The 12,399-nt window shown below is 47.0% G+C and overlaps 1 protein-coding gene across 5 annotated transcripts in view; it reads left to right on the top strand.

Moving 5' to 3' along the window:
- mcur1 (mitochondrial calcium uniporter regulator 1) overlaps positions 1-12,399 on the top strand; it is a 75,181-nt gene that overhangs the window by 22,274 nt on the left and 40,508 nt on the right. The window lies entirely within an intron of this gene.

Here is a 12,399-nt window from a genome sequence, read left to right as displayed (position 1 = left end):
TAATTCCCTTTGTTCCCAAAAAATTATCGACCTCTGTCTTGAATATACTCAACGACTGAGCATCCACAGCTCTCTGGGGTAGAGAGTTCCAAAGATTCACATCCCTTTGAGTGAAGAAATTTCTCCTCATCTCGGTCCTAAATGGCCGACCCCTTATTCTGAGACTGTGGCCCCGTGTTCTAGATTCCCCAGCCAGGGGAAACATTTTCTCAGCATTAAACCCTGTCAAGCCCCTTAAGAATTTTATATGTTTCAATTAGATCACCTCATTCTTCTAAACTCTAGGGAATATAGGTCGAGTCTACTCAATCTCTTCTCATAGGGCAACCCCCTCATCCCAGGAACCAGTCTAGTGAACCTTTGGTGCACTCCCTCTAAGGCAAGTATGTCTTTCCTTGGGTAAGGAGACCAGAACTGTGCACAGTACTCCAGGTGTGACCTCACCAATGCCCTACATAATTGTAGCAAGACTTCTTTACTCTTATACTCTAATTCCTTTGTAACGAAAGCTAACGTACAGTTTGCTTTCCTAATTGCTTGCTGTACCTACATGTTAACTTTGTGATTCATGTACAAGGACACCCAGGTCCCTCTGAATGTAAACATTTCCCTGTCTCACCATTCAAAAAATATCCTGCTTTTTTGTTTTTCCTACCAAAGTGGATAACTTCACACTTCCCCACACTGTATTCCATTTGCCATGTTCTTGCCCACTCAGTCAACCTGTCTATATCTCTCTGCAGCCTCTTTGCGTCCTCCTCACAGTTTACGTTCCCACCTAACTTTGTATCATCAGCAAACTTGGATACGTTACACTCAGTCCCTTCATCTAAGTCATTAATATAGATTGTAAATAGCCGATGCCCAAGCACTGATCCTTGCGGTACCCTGCTAGTTACAGTTTGCCAACCTGAAAAAATCCTGTTTTTTCCTACTCTCTGTCTTCTGTCCATTAACCAATCCTCAATCCATGCTAATATATTATCCCCAATCCTATGAGTCTTAATTTTGTGTAATAACCTCTTCTGTGGCACCTTCTCGAATGCTTTTTGAAAATCCAAATACACTACATCCACTGGTTCCCCCATATCCAGCCTACTAGTTACATCTTCAAAAAACTCTTAACAGATTTGTCAAACACGATTTCCCTTTCATAAACCCATGTTGACTCTGCCTAATCATATTACGATTTTCTAAATGCCCTGTTACCATGTCACTAATAATAGATTCTAGCATTTTACCTACTACTGATGTCAGGCTAACTGGTCTATAGTTCCCCGTTTTTTTTCTTCCTCCTTTCTTAAATACAGGAAACTTTGTGCTATCCGGCACCGACGGGACCGAGCTGTTGCCGTTCCCTCAAAACTGCCGGACACTCCAGCGCTAATGTTGAAAGATATGGAAGCTTCTGAGCTCCGTATCGGTCAACAAACCCTGTTGCCAACAGCTTCTAAACAGTCCAAGCATCTCTGTAGCTTAGCAACAGCTTCAGCAGACCTTGCCGAGCTTGACTGTTGAGGAAAAAAGCAACGAGAAGAAAAAAAACCTAACGAAAACGGCACCTGATTTTTGCCGGTGGCTCGAGCCTCCGGATAACACAAAGTTTCCTGTAGCTGGGTTATGTTTGCTACCTTCCAATCCTTGGGGACTGCTCTGAAATCTAGGGAATTCTGGAAAATTAATACCAGTTCACCCACTATCTCTGCAGCTACCTCTTTTAAAACCCTAGGATGCAGGTCGTCAGGTCCAGGGGATATGTCGCCACTTAGACCCATTAATTTCTCCAGTACTACGTCTTTACTTATACTGATTTCTTTAAGTTCCTCATTCTCTCTAGACCCGTAGTTCCCCATTATTTCCGGAATGTTTTTTGTGTCTTCTACTGTGAAGACAGATACAAAGTATTTGTTTAATGTCTCTGCCATTTCCTTATTGCCCATTATAATTTCTCCTGTCTCTGCCTCTAATGGGCCCACGTTTACTTTCACTAAGCTCTTCCTATTTACATACCTATAGAAACGTTTACGATCTGTTTTTATGTCTCTTGCTAATTTACTCTTTTTTTTCTCTCTCAATTTCTTGGCTCTCCTTTGCTGAATTCTAAAATCCTTCCAATCCTCAGGCTTACTACTTTTTTTGGCAACATTATAAGCCTCTTCCTTTGATCTAATACTATCTTTAACTTCTCTTGTTAGCCACGGTTAAGAAATTTCAATTTTAAAATATTTTAAGCATTTCAGAGCCTCTTTAAAAGCGTTTGGACTTCAAGACCTGGTTGAAACTTGTTTAGATGAGGGGAAAATTGATTTTTGCTCGTTTCTTCCAAAATCATATTTGAAACTTGGGGTGGGGGGGGGGGGGAAAGTGTTTTTAACACTCACGTTTTGTGAATAGTTCATTAAAAATCTTTAAATTCTTTCAAGTCTTGTTGCAGCTTTGACAGAAGAGGTTGCTCCGAGTTTCTCTTTCCCTCTTCAACGCTGTCGTTAAACATACAACAAAAAAAACCTCTAATTCCAAACGGAGCTCAAATAAGAAAGTGGTTAAACTCCCCAATCCTATGGTTATCTATTAGCCTTGGTGATGAGTTGGGATCAGTTTTGAAGATGATGTTTCCTCTTCTGATATTCCCTCTGTCTCTCTCAGACTCTGAGGTACAAACGGAGACACAAACTTTTTCCCCTCTCTCATAACATGATTTAAATAATCCTGATAAACACTTTCAAAAAGGGGCAACACTTGGCAAAATTTAACTGGAACTTTCCGCAGGACATTCAACATCACTTTCCTGTAGTTTTTTCTGACTTTAAACAATTTTCTGAATTTTAAAATATTTTTTCTTATATTTTTTGTTTCACCGGGGGCCTAAAAATTGTTGCTTTAGCCTCCTTCCAGTGGCCATTGTATATGTGCTGAGCCCCCACCTGTGTTCCAAAGTATAGCCACCGTTCAGTCCCTGGGAACGAACTACACACGTCTCAGAAAAAGGTTGCTGACAGAATCCCGAAACAGCGCTCACCGGGTTCCAGGGCTCTATATTAACAAATGCTGTTCCAATTTGAATCAGCTCTGAGGTTACAAATCACACTCTTGGGGGGGTTCCCGGGCCGGGCCTAGAAATTGCCCTATGCTGCTTGCATCAACCATAAGACTTGCATAGGCAATTGCTGGGCAAATAGCCCAAATCTGTGCCAGCGATTGCTTTTTCGGTGCCCCCACAGATGGCCTGTCAACGCATATGTTGACAGGCTGCAAGTTCCGGGTTTCACGCATGCGCAAACCTGGAACTTGCGAGGCATTTCAAAGCGATTACGACGGCGTACTCGGAGTACACCGTCACAGACACTGCAATTTCAGGGCTATAATGTTTGGTGCCCCTCCCCCCCGCTCCAGCTTTCCAGCTCACCGTGCGACTGTTGAATTTAATTGTGCAGATGGCTGCACGCCTTACAGGGAACAGTGCCTACAACCCTCCGAGATCGCTGCGCACCTCCAGTTCGGGCCTCTTGCGCATTCCTGCTTTTAATTGCTCCACCATTGACGACCGTACCTTCAGCTAGCCACACTCCCTCTACCATCCAATGGGACGACCTTGGCCCTGGACTGGAGGTGATGGAGGTTGAACAGTTTCCCGTTTGTTCTGTAAATTAGCTCCACTCCAATGGGGAGCTTACTGAGGGTGAGATGGAGTATTGCAGCAAGGAAGATCGAGAAGAGTGTTGGTGCGCTGACACATCCTTGTTTGACCCCGGTTCGTACGTGAATTGGGTCTGTGGTGGAACCGTTGGTCAGGATCACGGCTTGCATGTCGTCGTGAAGCAGGCGGAGGATGGTAACAAACTTTTGAGCGCAGCTGAATTTGAGGACCTTTGTCGTCGAATTACAGTATGCAGACGACGCTTGCGTCTGCGCTCACTCTGAGATCGAACTCCAACCATCGTCGACACCTTCACCGATGAGTACGAGAGCATGGGCCTTACACTAAACATCTGTAAGACCAAGGTCCTCTACCAACCTGCCCCCGCCACACAGTACTGCCCCCCTATTATCAAAATCCACGACAAGGCCTTGGACAACGTGGACCACTTTCCATACCTCGGGAGCCTACTGTCAACAAGGGCAGACGTCGACGACGAAGTCCAACACTGCCTTCAGTGTGCCAGTGCAGCCTTCAGTCGCCTGAGGAAGAGTGTGTTTGAAGACCAGGCCCTCAAACCTGGCACTAAGCTCATGGTCTACAGCGGTGATACCCGCCCTGCTGGAAAGCTGCCACCAACGCTGCCTCCGCAAGATCCTGCAAATCCATTGGCAGGATCGGCGCACCAACGTCAGTGTTCTTGCTCAGGCCAACATCCCCAGCATCGAAGCTTTCACCACGCTCAATCAGCTCCGATGGACGGGTCGTATTGCCCGCATGCCCGATACGAGGCTCCCAAAACAAGCGCTCTACTCTGAGCTCCGGCATGGCAAGAGAGCCCCAGTTGGGCAGAGGAAACGCTTCAAGGACACCCTCAAAGCCTCCTTGGAAAAATGGAACATCCCCATCGACACCTGGGAATCCCTGGCCCAAGACTGCACAAAGTGGAGGGGAAGCATCCGGGAAGGCACTGAACACCTCGAGTCTCTTTGCCGGGAGCAAGCGGAAGCCAAGCACAGGCAGCGCAAGGGGCACACATCAACTCAAGCACCCCACCCACCCACCCCTTCAACCACCGTCTGCCCCACCTGTGACAGAGACTGTAGGTCCCGCATTGGACTCATCAGTCACCTGCAAACTCATTTTTAATGTGGAAGCAAGTCATCCTCGGTTCCGAGGGACTGCCTAAGCAGAAGATGAGACCATCCAATACAAGAGGCAGCCTTTGTTGCCCCAGGCGGTTTGAATTCTTCAGCAGACAAGTGTGCTAATTGGGTTGGCCTGTAGAAAGTGAGGTGCCTCAACTTTTCTAAAAAATATAAACCTGATGCCAGAATTCTGATTTTTCAAAAGTAAGTCCAATTTTCCCCACTTTTTATGTTAAGGTTTTTATTAACTTTCATCAGCAACAAGACTCAAACCATAAATCCACTCCTAGTGCAATATTGGATTTAGTAAAAAGTTAAACTTCTGTTAATCACTCTTCTTCCTTCTGCTAAAATGCTTCCTTACTTCACCTAATGATTGAAAGCCTGATCTTACAAACCCATCTGCAGTAGGATCATTTTATTTTAAAGTGGATTCGCTCAAAATTCGCACAAACTCGTTTCTCATTTCCTCTCCTAAAACATGTCACTGCCATCTGACAGCAACAAAGTACTTTCTTACTCACTTGTTGCAGGTAAAACTCGGCGACTCACTCAACTGTAACAGGTTTAATAAGATGAGGTACATGTGGTTTATCTACCGATCTCTCCCACTGATTTTTAAAGCTTTGTCCAGCCCCATAGCGGTGGCTGGCTGCACTGAGCTGATTTGCCCCAAGGGGACTGTGGAGAAGGAGTGACCTGCTGCCCACATTACCATGGGAACCAGCTGAGTTCGGCTTCCCTACAGCTTCTGCCTGACACAACCAACACGTCAACCCACTCCCTTATATCGGCGCTGCCCCAACTCTTTTGTTGATTTCCAATTGGGTTCAGCTCTGAGGTCGCAAAACTCACAAACGACCCTGTCTGCATTCTGGGCCATTGTGCATTGGGCCCCTCCCTCGCTCTAGTTGACCACTCCATCCTTCTCCAACGCCTCTCCCCCATCGTCCAGCTGGGTGGGACTGCACTCGCCTGGTTCCATTCTTGTAGTGTATGTAACCGTTCCACCTTTAAGAGAACTATTTTAAGGGTTGCACTACTTTATCTTGGCTGCTGTATACTGTAATACCGGTGGTGACCACACCGGTATATAAGTGCTGTGCAATGATGTATTGGGCAATTCCGCCCTGACCTTCAACCAGTAAAGACCTGTTAAAGTTTACTCTTGTGGTCTGTGTAGTAATTCGCAATATAACACACAGACTTAACAGTGGCGATGATACGATCTTACCCTGCGGCAGAGATACATCCAAGGCAGTTTAACGGGCGTCGAGAGGAGGCATCCGCCCTCATCATTCTGCTGAGAAAAGACTCAGGTCTGCAGAGCAAAGGAAGAAGGAAGAATTCTGACACGAAGCCTTCCATCAGCAACAGGCCGTGATCGTCCCTTCTATCACGGTGGTGGGTGAGCCGATCAGCGACGAGCAGCAAGTCGGCCACGTTGACTGTGAGTAGGGGAGAAAAAAAAACGGAGGATATAAGGGCGGAGAACTCGACCATGGCCGGGGACAAGAGCCGGACAGAAGTCGGGGCCAGAGGCGTTGAGACTGGGGCAGCGTAAGGCACGGAAGCCGCGGTGACTGCAAACGCAGCCGGTGTGAGAGACAGGGCTGCAGGCGTGCTGGGAGACGCAACAGCGTTGAGAGAGAGCTCGACCGCAGCCGGTGAAAAAGGCCGGGCAGCTACCGAGGCCGCGAGGCGCAGCGACCGGGACGATCGTAAGGCGCGGGAGAAAAAAAAAAAAAAAAAAACCGCGGAGAACTCAGCCGCAGCCGGGGGGGGGGAAAGGACCGGACTGCAAGAGGGGCTGGGAGGCACGATTGCAAACCACTGGGGAGGGCGAACGCAGCAATACGGCAATCGCCATTACAGCCAGCGGGGGAGAAAGGCAAACGCGGGAAGCCGCCATTTTCGTAGGCGGGGGAAGAAGACAAGCGTGGGAAGCCGCCATTTTCGTAGGCGGAGGAAGAAGACAAGCGCGGGAGACCGCCATTTTGTAAAAAAAATAAAAATAATAATAATTCTTTTGTTTCTCAAAAAGATCGCGAGGATGCCTAAGCGTGGTAACATCAACGATTTCGATCCCGATGTGGAAGATTGGGCCACGTATGTAGAACGCATAGAGATATATTGTAAGGCAAATAAAATATCAGATGAAGATAAAGCACTAACCTTACTAAACTCAATGGGTGCGAAGACATACGGGCTATTGAAGCATCTTCTATCACCAGCTAAACCGGCGGATCAGACTTTCGCTAATATTGTTGCTGTCCTGAAGAATCATTTGAACCCCACACCGCTGATGTTAGCGGAACGATTTAAATTTTATGCGAGAACGCAACTGAAAGAGGAAAGCAACGTGGAGTATTTAATTGAACTGTGTAAGCTAGCGAAATACTGTCAGTTTGGGGAAAGCCTGACAGAGGCACTGAGAGACAAATTCGTGTGTGGATTGTCGAAAGAAGGAACACAAAAGCGGTTGCTTGAAGAGAATGATCTTGCACTTGATAAGGCTGTCACTATTGCAGCATCGCACGAAGCCGCAGCGAGAGGCACCGCGGAAATGCAGCTGAAGGCAGCGGTACTCAGCATAGATCAAATGGCTTCGGGTACAACGAAATGTTATCGTTGTGGGAAGACAACACACGATCAGAACCAATGCTGGTTTAAAAACCAGGAATGTAGAAAATGTGGCAAGCTTGGTCACCAGAGCTAAAGTATGCCGGTCAGGAAAGAAGACCAGCAACAAAAAGTCACCACAGGAAAAGTGCAGAAAGGTACATAAGGTGGCTGAGAAGAGTTCGGATGAACAGAATTCGTATTCAGACTCCAACAGCAAGGAACTGGGTAGTCTGAGAATTCACAACGTGAGTAAGGAAGCTGACCGACAAACTATCTGGGTCACACTGCAGATAGCAGGAGTCCAAGTGAAGATGGAATTGGACACCGGATCGGCATTGACGGTCATGAATAAGCAAGATTACAAAAAGTTATTCAAACATATTCCCCTACGGGATACGGAGATAGTATTGCAGACATACACGGGGCAAAAAGTATACCCCATCGGAAAGATAAAAGTCAAGGTGATACACAAGGGCAAAGAACAGCAAGGAATGGACTTATATGTACTACCTGAGGGAGGTCCACCACTTCTGGGACGGGAGTGGATCAGGAAAATAAATATGGACTGGCACTCCCTAAACGCAATAACGGTAGATTCCGGAAAAGAAGATGTCAAACCTGAACGATTGTCTAGAATATTGGATGAGGCTAAAGAGGTGTTCCAACAGGGACTGGGAACACTGAGAGGAATTAAGGCAAAAATCAAGATTGCAGAACATGCAAACCCAAAATTTTTCAAAGCCAGACCGGTACCGTATGCGATACGACCTGCTGTGGAAGCTGAGCTGGAAGGGCTGGAACGTTCAGGAGTACTGTCTAAGGTGGACTGGAGTGAGTGGGCCACGCCAATTGTTCCCGTCATGAAGCGTTCATCGAGTAACAAGCCAGGGGAACCGGGGAAGGTCCGCATCTGTGGCGACTTCAAGATCACAGTTAATCCGGTGCTTCACACGGTGCAATATCCGCTTCCGCGGATTGAGGATATCTTTGCTTCATTGTCTGGCGGGAAACGCTTCAAGATAGACCTGGCGCAAGCGTACTTACAGATGGAAGTTGAGGAAGAGTCGCGCCAGTATCTCACAATCAGCACACACACAGGCTTGTATCGATATAATAGACTGGTTTTTGGAGTGGCTTCGGCTCCGGCAATTTGGCAGAGGGCCATGGAGCAGGTATTACAGGGAATTCCAAGCACTCAATGTTACTTGGACGATATCCTAATTACAGGAGATGACGATGAGGAACACCTTGCAAATTTGAAACTGGTGCTCACCAGATTGAAGGAATATGGACTTCGAGTTAATCGCCAGAAATGTGAGTTCTTTCAGAAATGGATCTCGTACTGTGGTCATGTCATTGACCAGGAGGGGCTGCACAAGTCACCTGACAAGATCGAAGCTGTTGTGAAGGCTCCCGCTCCGGAAAATGTATCCCAGTTGAGATCGTTCCTAGGGTTGATTAACTATTACCATAAGTTTCTGCCAAATCTATCCACGGTGCTGCACCCGCTGAATGCTCTTTTGCAGAAAGAAGTACCATGGAAGTGGAGCGAGGACTGTAAGAAGGCCTTTCGCAAAAGCAAGACATTGATCAGCTCAGAGGAAGTGTTGGCTCACTTCAACCCAACGCTACCTATTCGTTTAGCTTGTGACGCTTCTCCTTATGGTATTGGAGCAGTACTCTCACACAAGTTGCCAAATGGCTCGGAAAGGCCAGTCGCATTTGCATCCAGATCATTGACCTCCGCTGAGCGCAACTATGCTCAGATAGATAGGGAGGCTCTCAGCCTGGTGTGGGGTGTAAAGAAGTTTCATCATTACCTGCAGGGCCAGAAGTTTACACTGCTGACAGACCACCAGCCGTTGGTATCCATATTCAACCCTAAAAAGGGCGTTTCCATTATGACAGCGCAAAGGCTACAGAGGTGGTCCCTTTTCCTAGGGGCACACCAATATGACATAGAATACAAAGGATCAAAACAGCATGGGAATGCTGACGGTTTATCACGCCTACCGTTGCCAACGGTAGAAGAGGCGCCTAAAGTGGACCCAGTGGAGCTGTTCCACTCAACCATAGTGGAATGTCTACCAGTAACAAATTCTACGATCGAAAAGGAAACAAGAAATGACCCGACTCTCTCTCTCGAGTCTACGATTTAACGGTGAAGTGATGGCCAGCACATGGCGAACCACTGTTGCCAGCATTTTCGCAAAGAAGAGAACAGCTGTCAGTGTGCCGAGGAACTTTGATGTGTGGATCCAGAGTGGTGATTCCACCCAAACTCCAGCAAAAAGTGCTAAAGGAGCTTCACGAGGGGCATCTGGGTGGAGTGAAAATGAAGAACCTAGCCAGAGCGTTCGTGTGGTGGCCAGGTATCGATGGAGACATCGAAGAAATGACCAAGAGCTGTTTAGGATGCCAGAAGGTCCAAAACGCCCCACCACAAGCTCCTCTGCATCCATGGGAGTGGCCCTCATCTCCATGGCAAAGGGTACATATCGACTTTGCTGGTCCATTTATGGACTCAATGTTCTTAATCGCGGTGGATGCACACTCCAAGTGGCCGGAGGTAATAAAGATGTCCTCCACCACCACGGAAAAAACCATCACAGTATTAAGGACCATATTTGCCAGGAATGGGCTGCCGGAACAGATCTGTTCTGATAATGGACCGCAATTTGTGTCCGAAGAATTCAGGAAGTTCTTAAAAAAAAAAAAAAAAAAAAAACAATGGGGTTAAGCACTACACGTCCGCCCCATACCATCCCGCCACCAATGGATTAGCTGAAAGGTTTGTCCAGACCTTCAAGAAGGCCATAAAGGCCATGGGTAATGAAGACATAAATCTACAACATAAGGTAGATAACTTCTTGTTGGCGTACAGGAATGCAACACATGCGGTCACAAACCAAACTCCCGCCATGATGTTTTTCAATAGAAGATTAAGATGCCGGCTGGATTTGATCAAGCCAAACATCAGAAGGGACGTAGAGAACCGGCAATTTCAAGGCATGAATGAAAGGCCAACTAGAACCTTCCAGATAGGTCAACAAGTTTTGGCCCGGGACTACCGTACCGAGAAATGGCAGCCTGGAACTATTTGCAAACGACTAGGACCGCTGATGTATACCGTGGACATTGGTGAAAGCATAATAAGGCGCCATGCTGACCAGATCATAGCGTCATCCGAAAAGGGGCAACCTACACCACAACTCTATACGCCTAATGATGAAGCAGAGATACCCATAGTATCTACCTCCGATCCGGTGATACTGGAACCAGATGAACCCGACACTGACATTCAAGCCGAATCGACCTTGCCAAAAGAACCTACTACACCACCGAAAGCTACTACACCACCGAGGCGTTATCCGGACCGAGTCAGGAAGCCTCCAGAGAGACTGAATCTGTGAACTGTTTTTACATTAAGTTGTGTATATATGTTATGATGTTATGTTTAATGGGAAGACATACTGTTAACCTAAAAAGGGAGGATTGTAGTGTATGTAACCGTTCCACCTTTAAGAGAACTATTTTAAGGGTTGCACTACTTTATCTTGGCTGCTGTATACTGTAATACCGGTGGTGACCACACCGGTATATAAGTGCTGTGCAATGATGTATTGGGCAGTTCCGCCCTGACCTTCAACCAGTAAAGACCTGTTAAAGTTTACTCTTGTGGTCTGTGTAGTAATTCGCAATATAACACACACTTAACAATTCTTATCTATCTAATCATAGCCAGAAAATCACCTGCAACGGCTTCTCTTCCCGCTCCCGCATCGTTACCTCTGGTGTCCCCCAAGGATCTATCCTTGGCCCCCTCCTATTTCTCATCTAAATGTTGACCCTTCGCAACATCATCCAAAAACACAGCGTTAGTTTCCACATGTACTCTGACGACACCCAGCTCTACCTCACTACCTCTTCTCCCGACCCCTCCAAATTGTCAGACTGCTTGTCCGACATCCAGTTCTGGATGAGCAGATATTTTCTCCAATTAAATATTGGGAAGACCGAAGCCATTGTTTTCAGTCCCCGCCACGAACTCTATTCCCTAGCTACTGACTCCATCCCTCTCCCTCATATCTGTCTGAGGCTGAACCACACTGTTTGCAACCTTGGTGTCATATTTGACCCTGAAATGAGCTTCCGACTACATATCTGCAGCATAACTAAGACCGCCTATTTCCACCTCCGTAACATCGCTTGTCTTTGCCCTTACCTCAGCTCATCCACTGCTGAAACCCTCATCCATGCCTTTGTTACCTCTAGACTTGACTATTCCAATGCACTCCTGGCTGGCCTCCCACATTCTACCCTACGTAAACTTGAGATCCAAAGCTTGGCTGCCCGTGTCCTAACTCGCACCAAGTCCCGTTCACCCCTCACCCCTGTGCTCGCTGACCTACATTGGCTCCCGGTTAAACAACGCCTTGATTTCAAAATTCTCATCCTTGTTTTCAAATCCCTCCATGGCCTGGCCCCTCCCTATCTCTCTAATCCCGCCACCCCCCCCCCCCCCCCCCCCCCCGGGAGATATCTGCGCTCCTCTAATTCTGCTCTACTGAGCATCCTTGATTATAATCGCTCAACCATTGGTGACCATGCCTTCTGTTGCTTAAGCCCTAAGCTCTGGAATTCCCTGCCTAAACCTTTCCGCCTCGCTACCCCTCTTTCCTCCTTTAAGACGCTCCTTAAAACATCCCTCTTTGACCAAGCTTTTGGTCACCTGCCCTAGTTTCTCCTTATGTGGATCGGTGTCAAGTTTTTTGTCTTATAATACTCTTGGGACGTTTTACTACGTTGAAGGTGCTATTTAAATACAAGTTGTTGTTGTCCGGCTGTCCTCATTTCAATTGAAATACGCGGGAGCTCAGGGACGTGTGCGCAACCGCGCACCTTAGAAGGAACAGTGAAAGTGAGTTAATTGTGCACTAAAGACTACTTTTGTTAATTGAAAGGTTTTGGGAATTATCCAGTAGTGTG

Source organism: Somniosus microcephalus, chromosome 5 (genome assembly GCF_052327205.1).
Source record: "Somniosus microcephalus isolate GS21.2 chromosome 5, FLI_Smic_1.0, whole genome shotgun sequence".
NCBI lineage: Eukaryota > Metazoa > Chordata > Chondrichthyes > Squaliformes > Somniosidae > Somniosus > Somniosus microcephalus.
The sequence above is the reverse complement of the archived record's forward strand: the minus strand, read 5'-3'. Positions and strand labels throughout refer to the sequence as shown.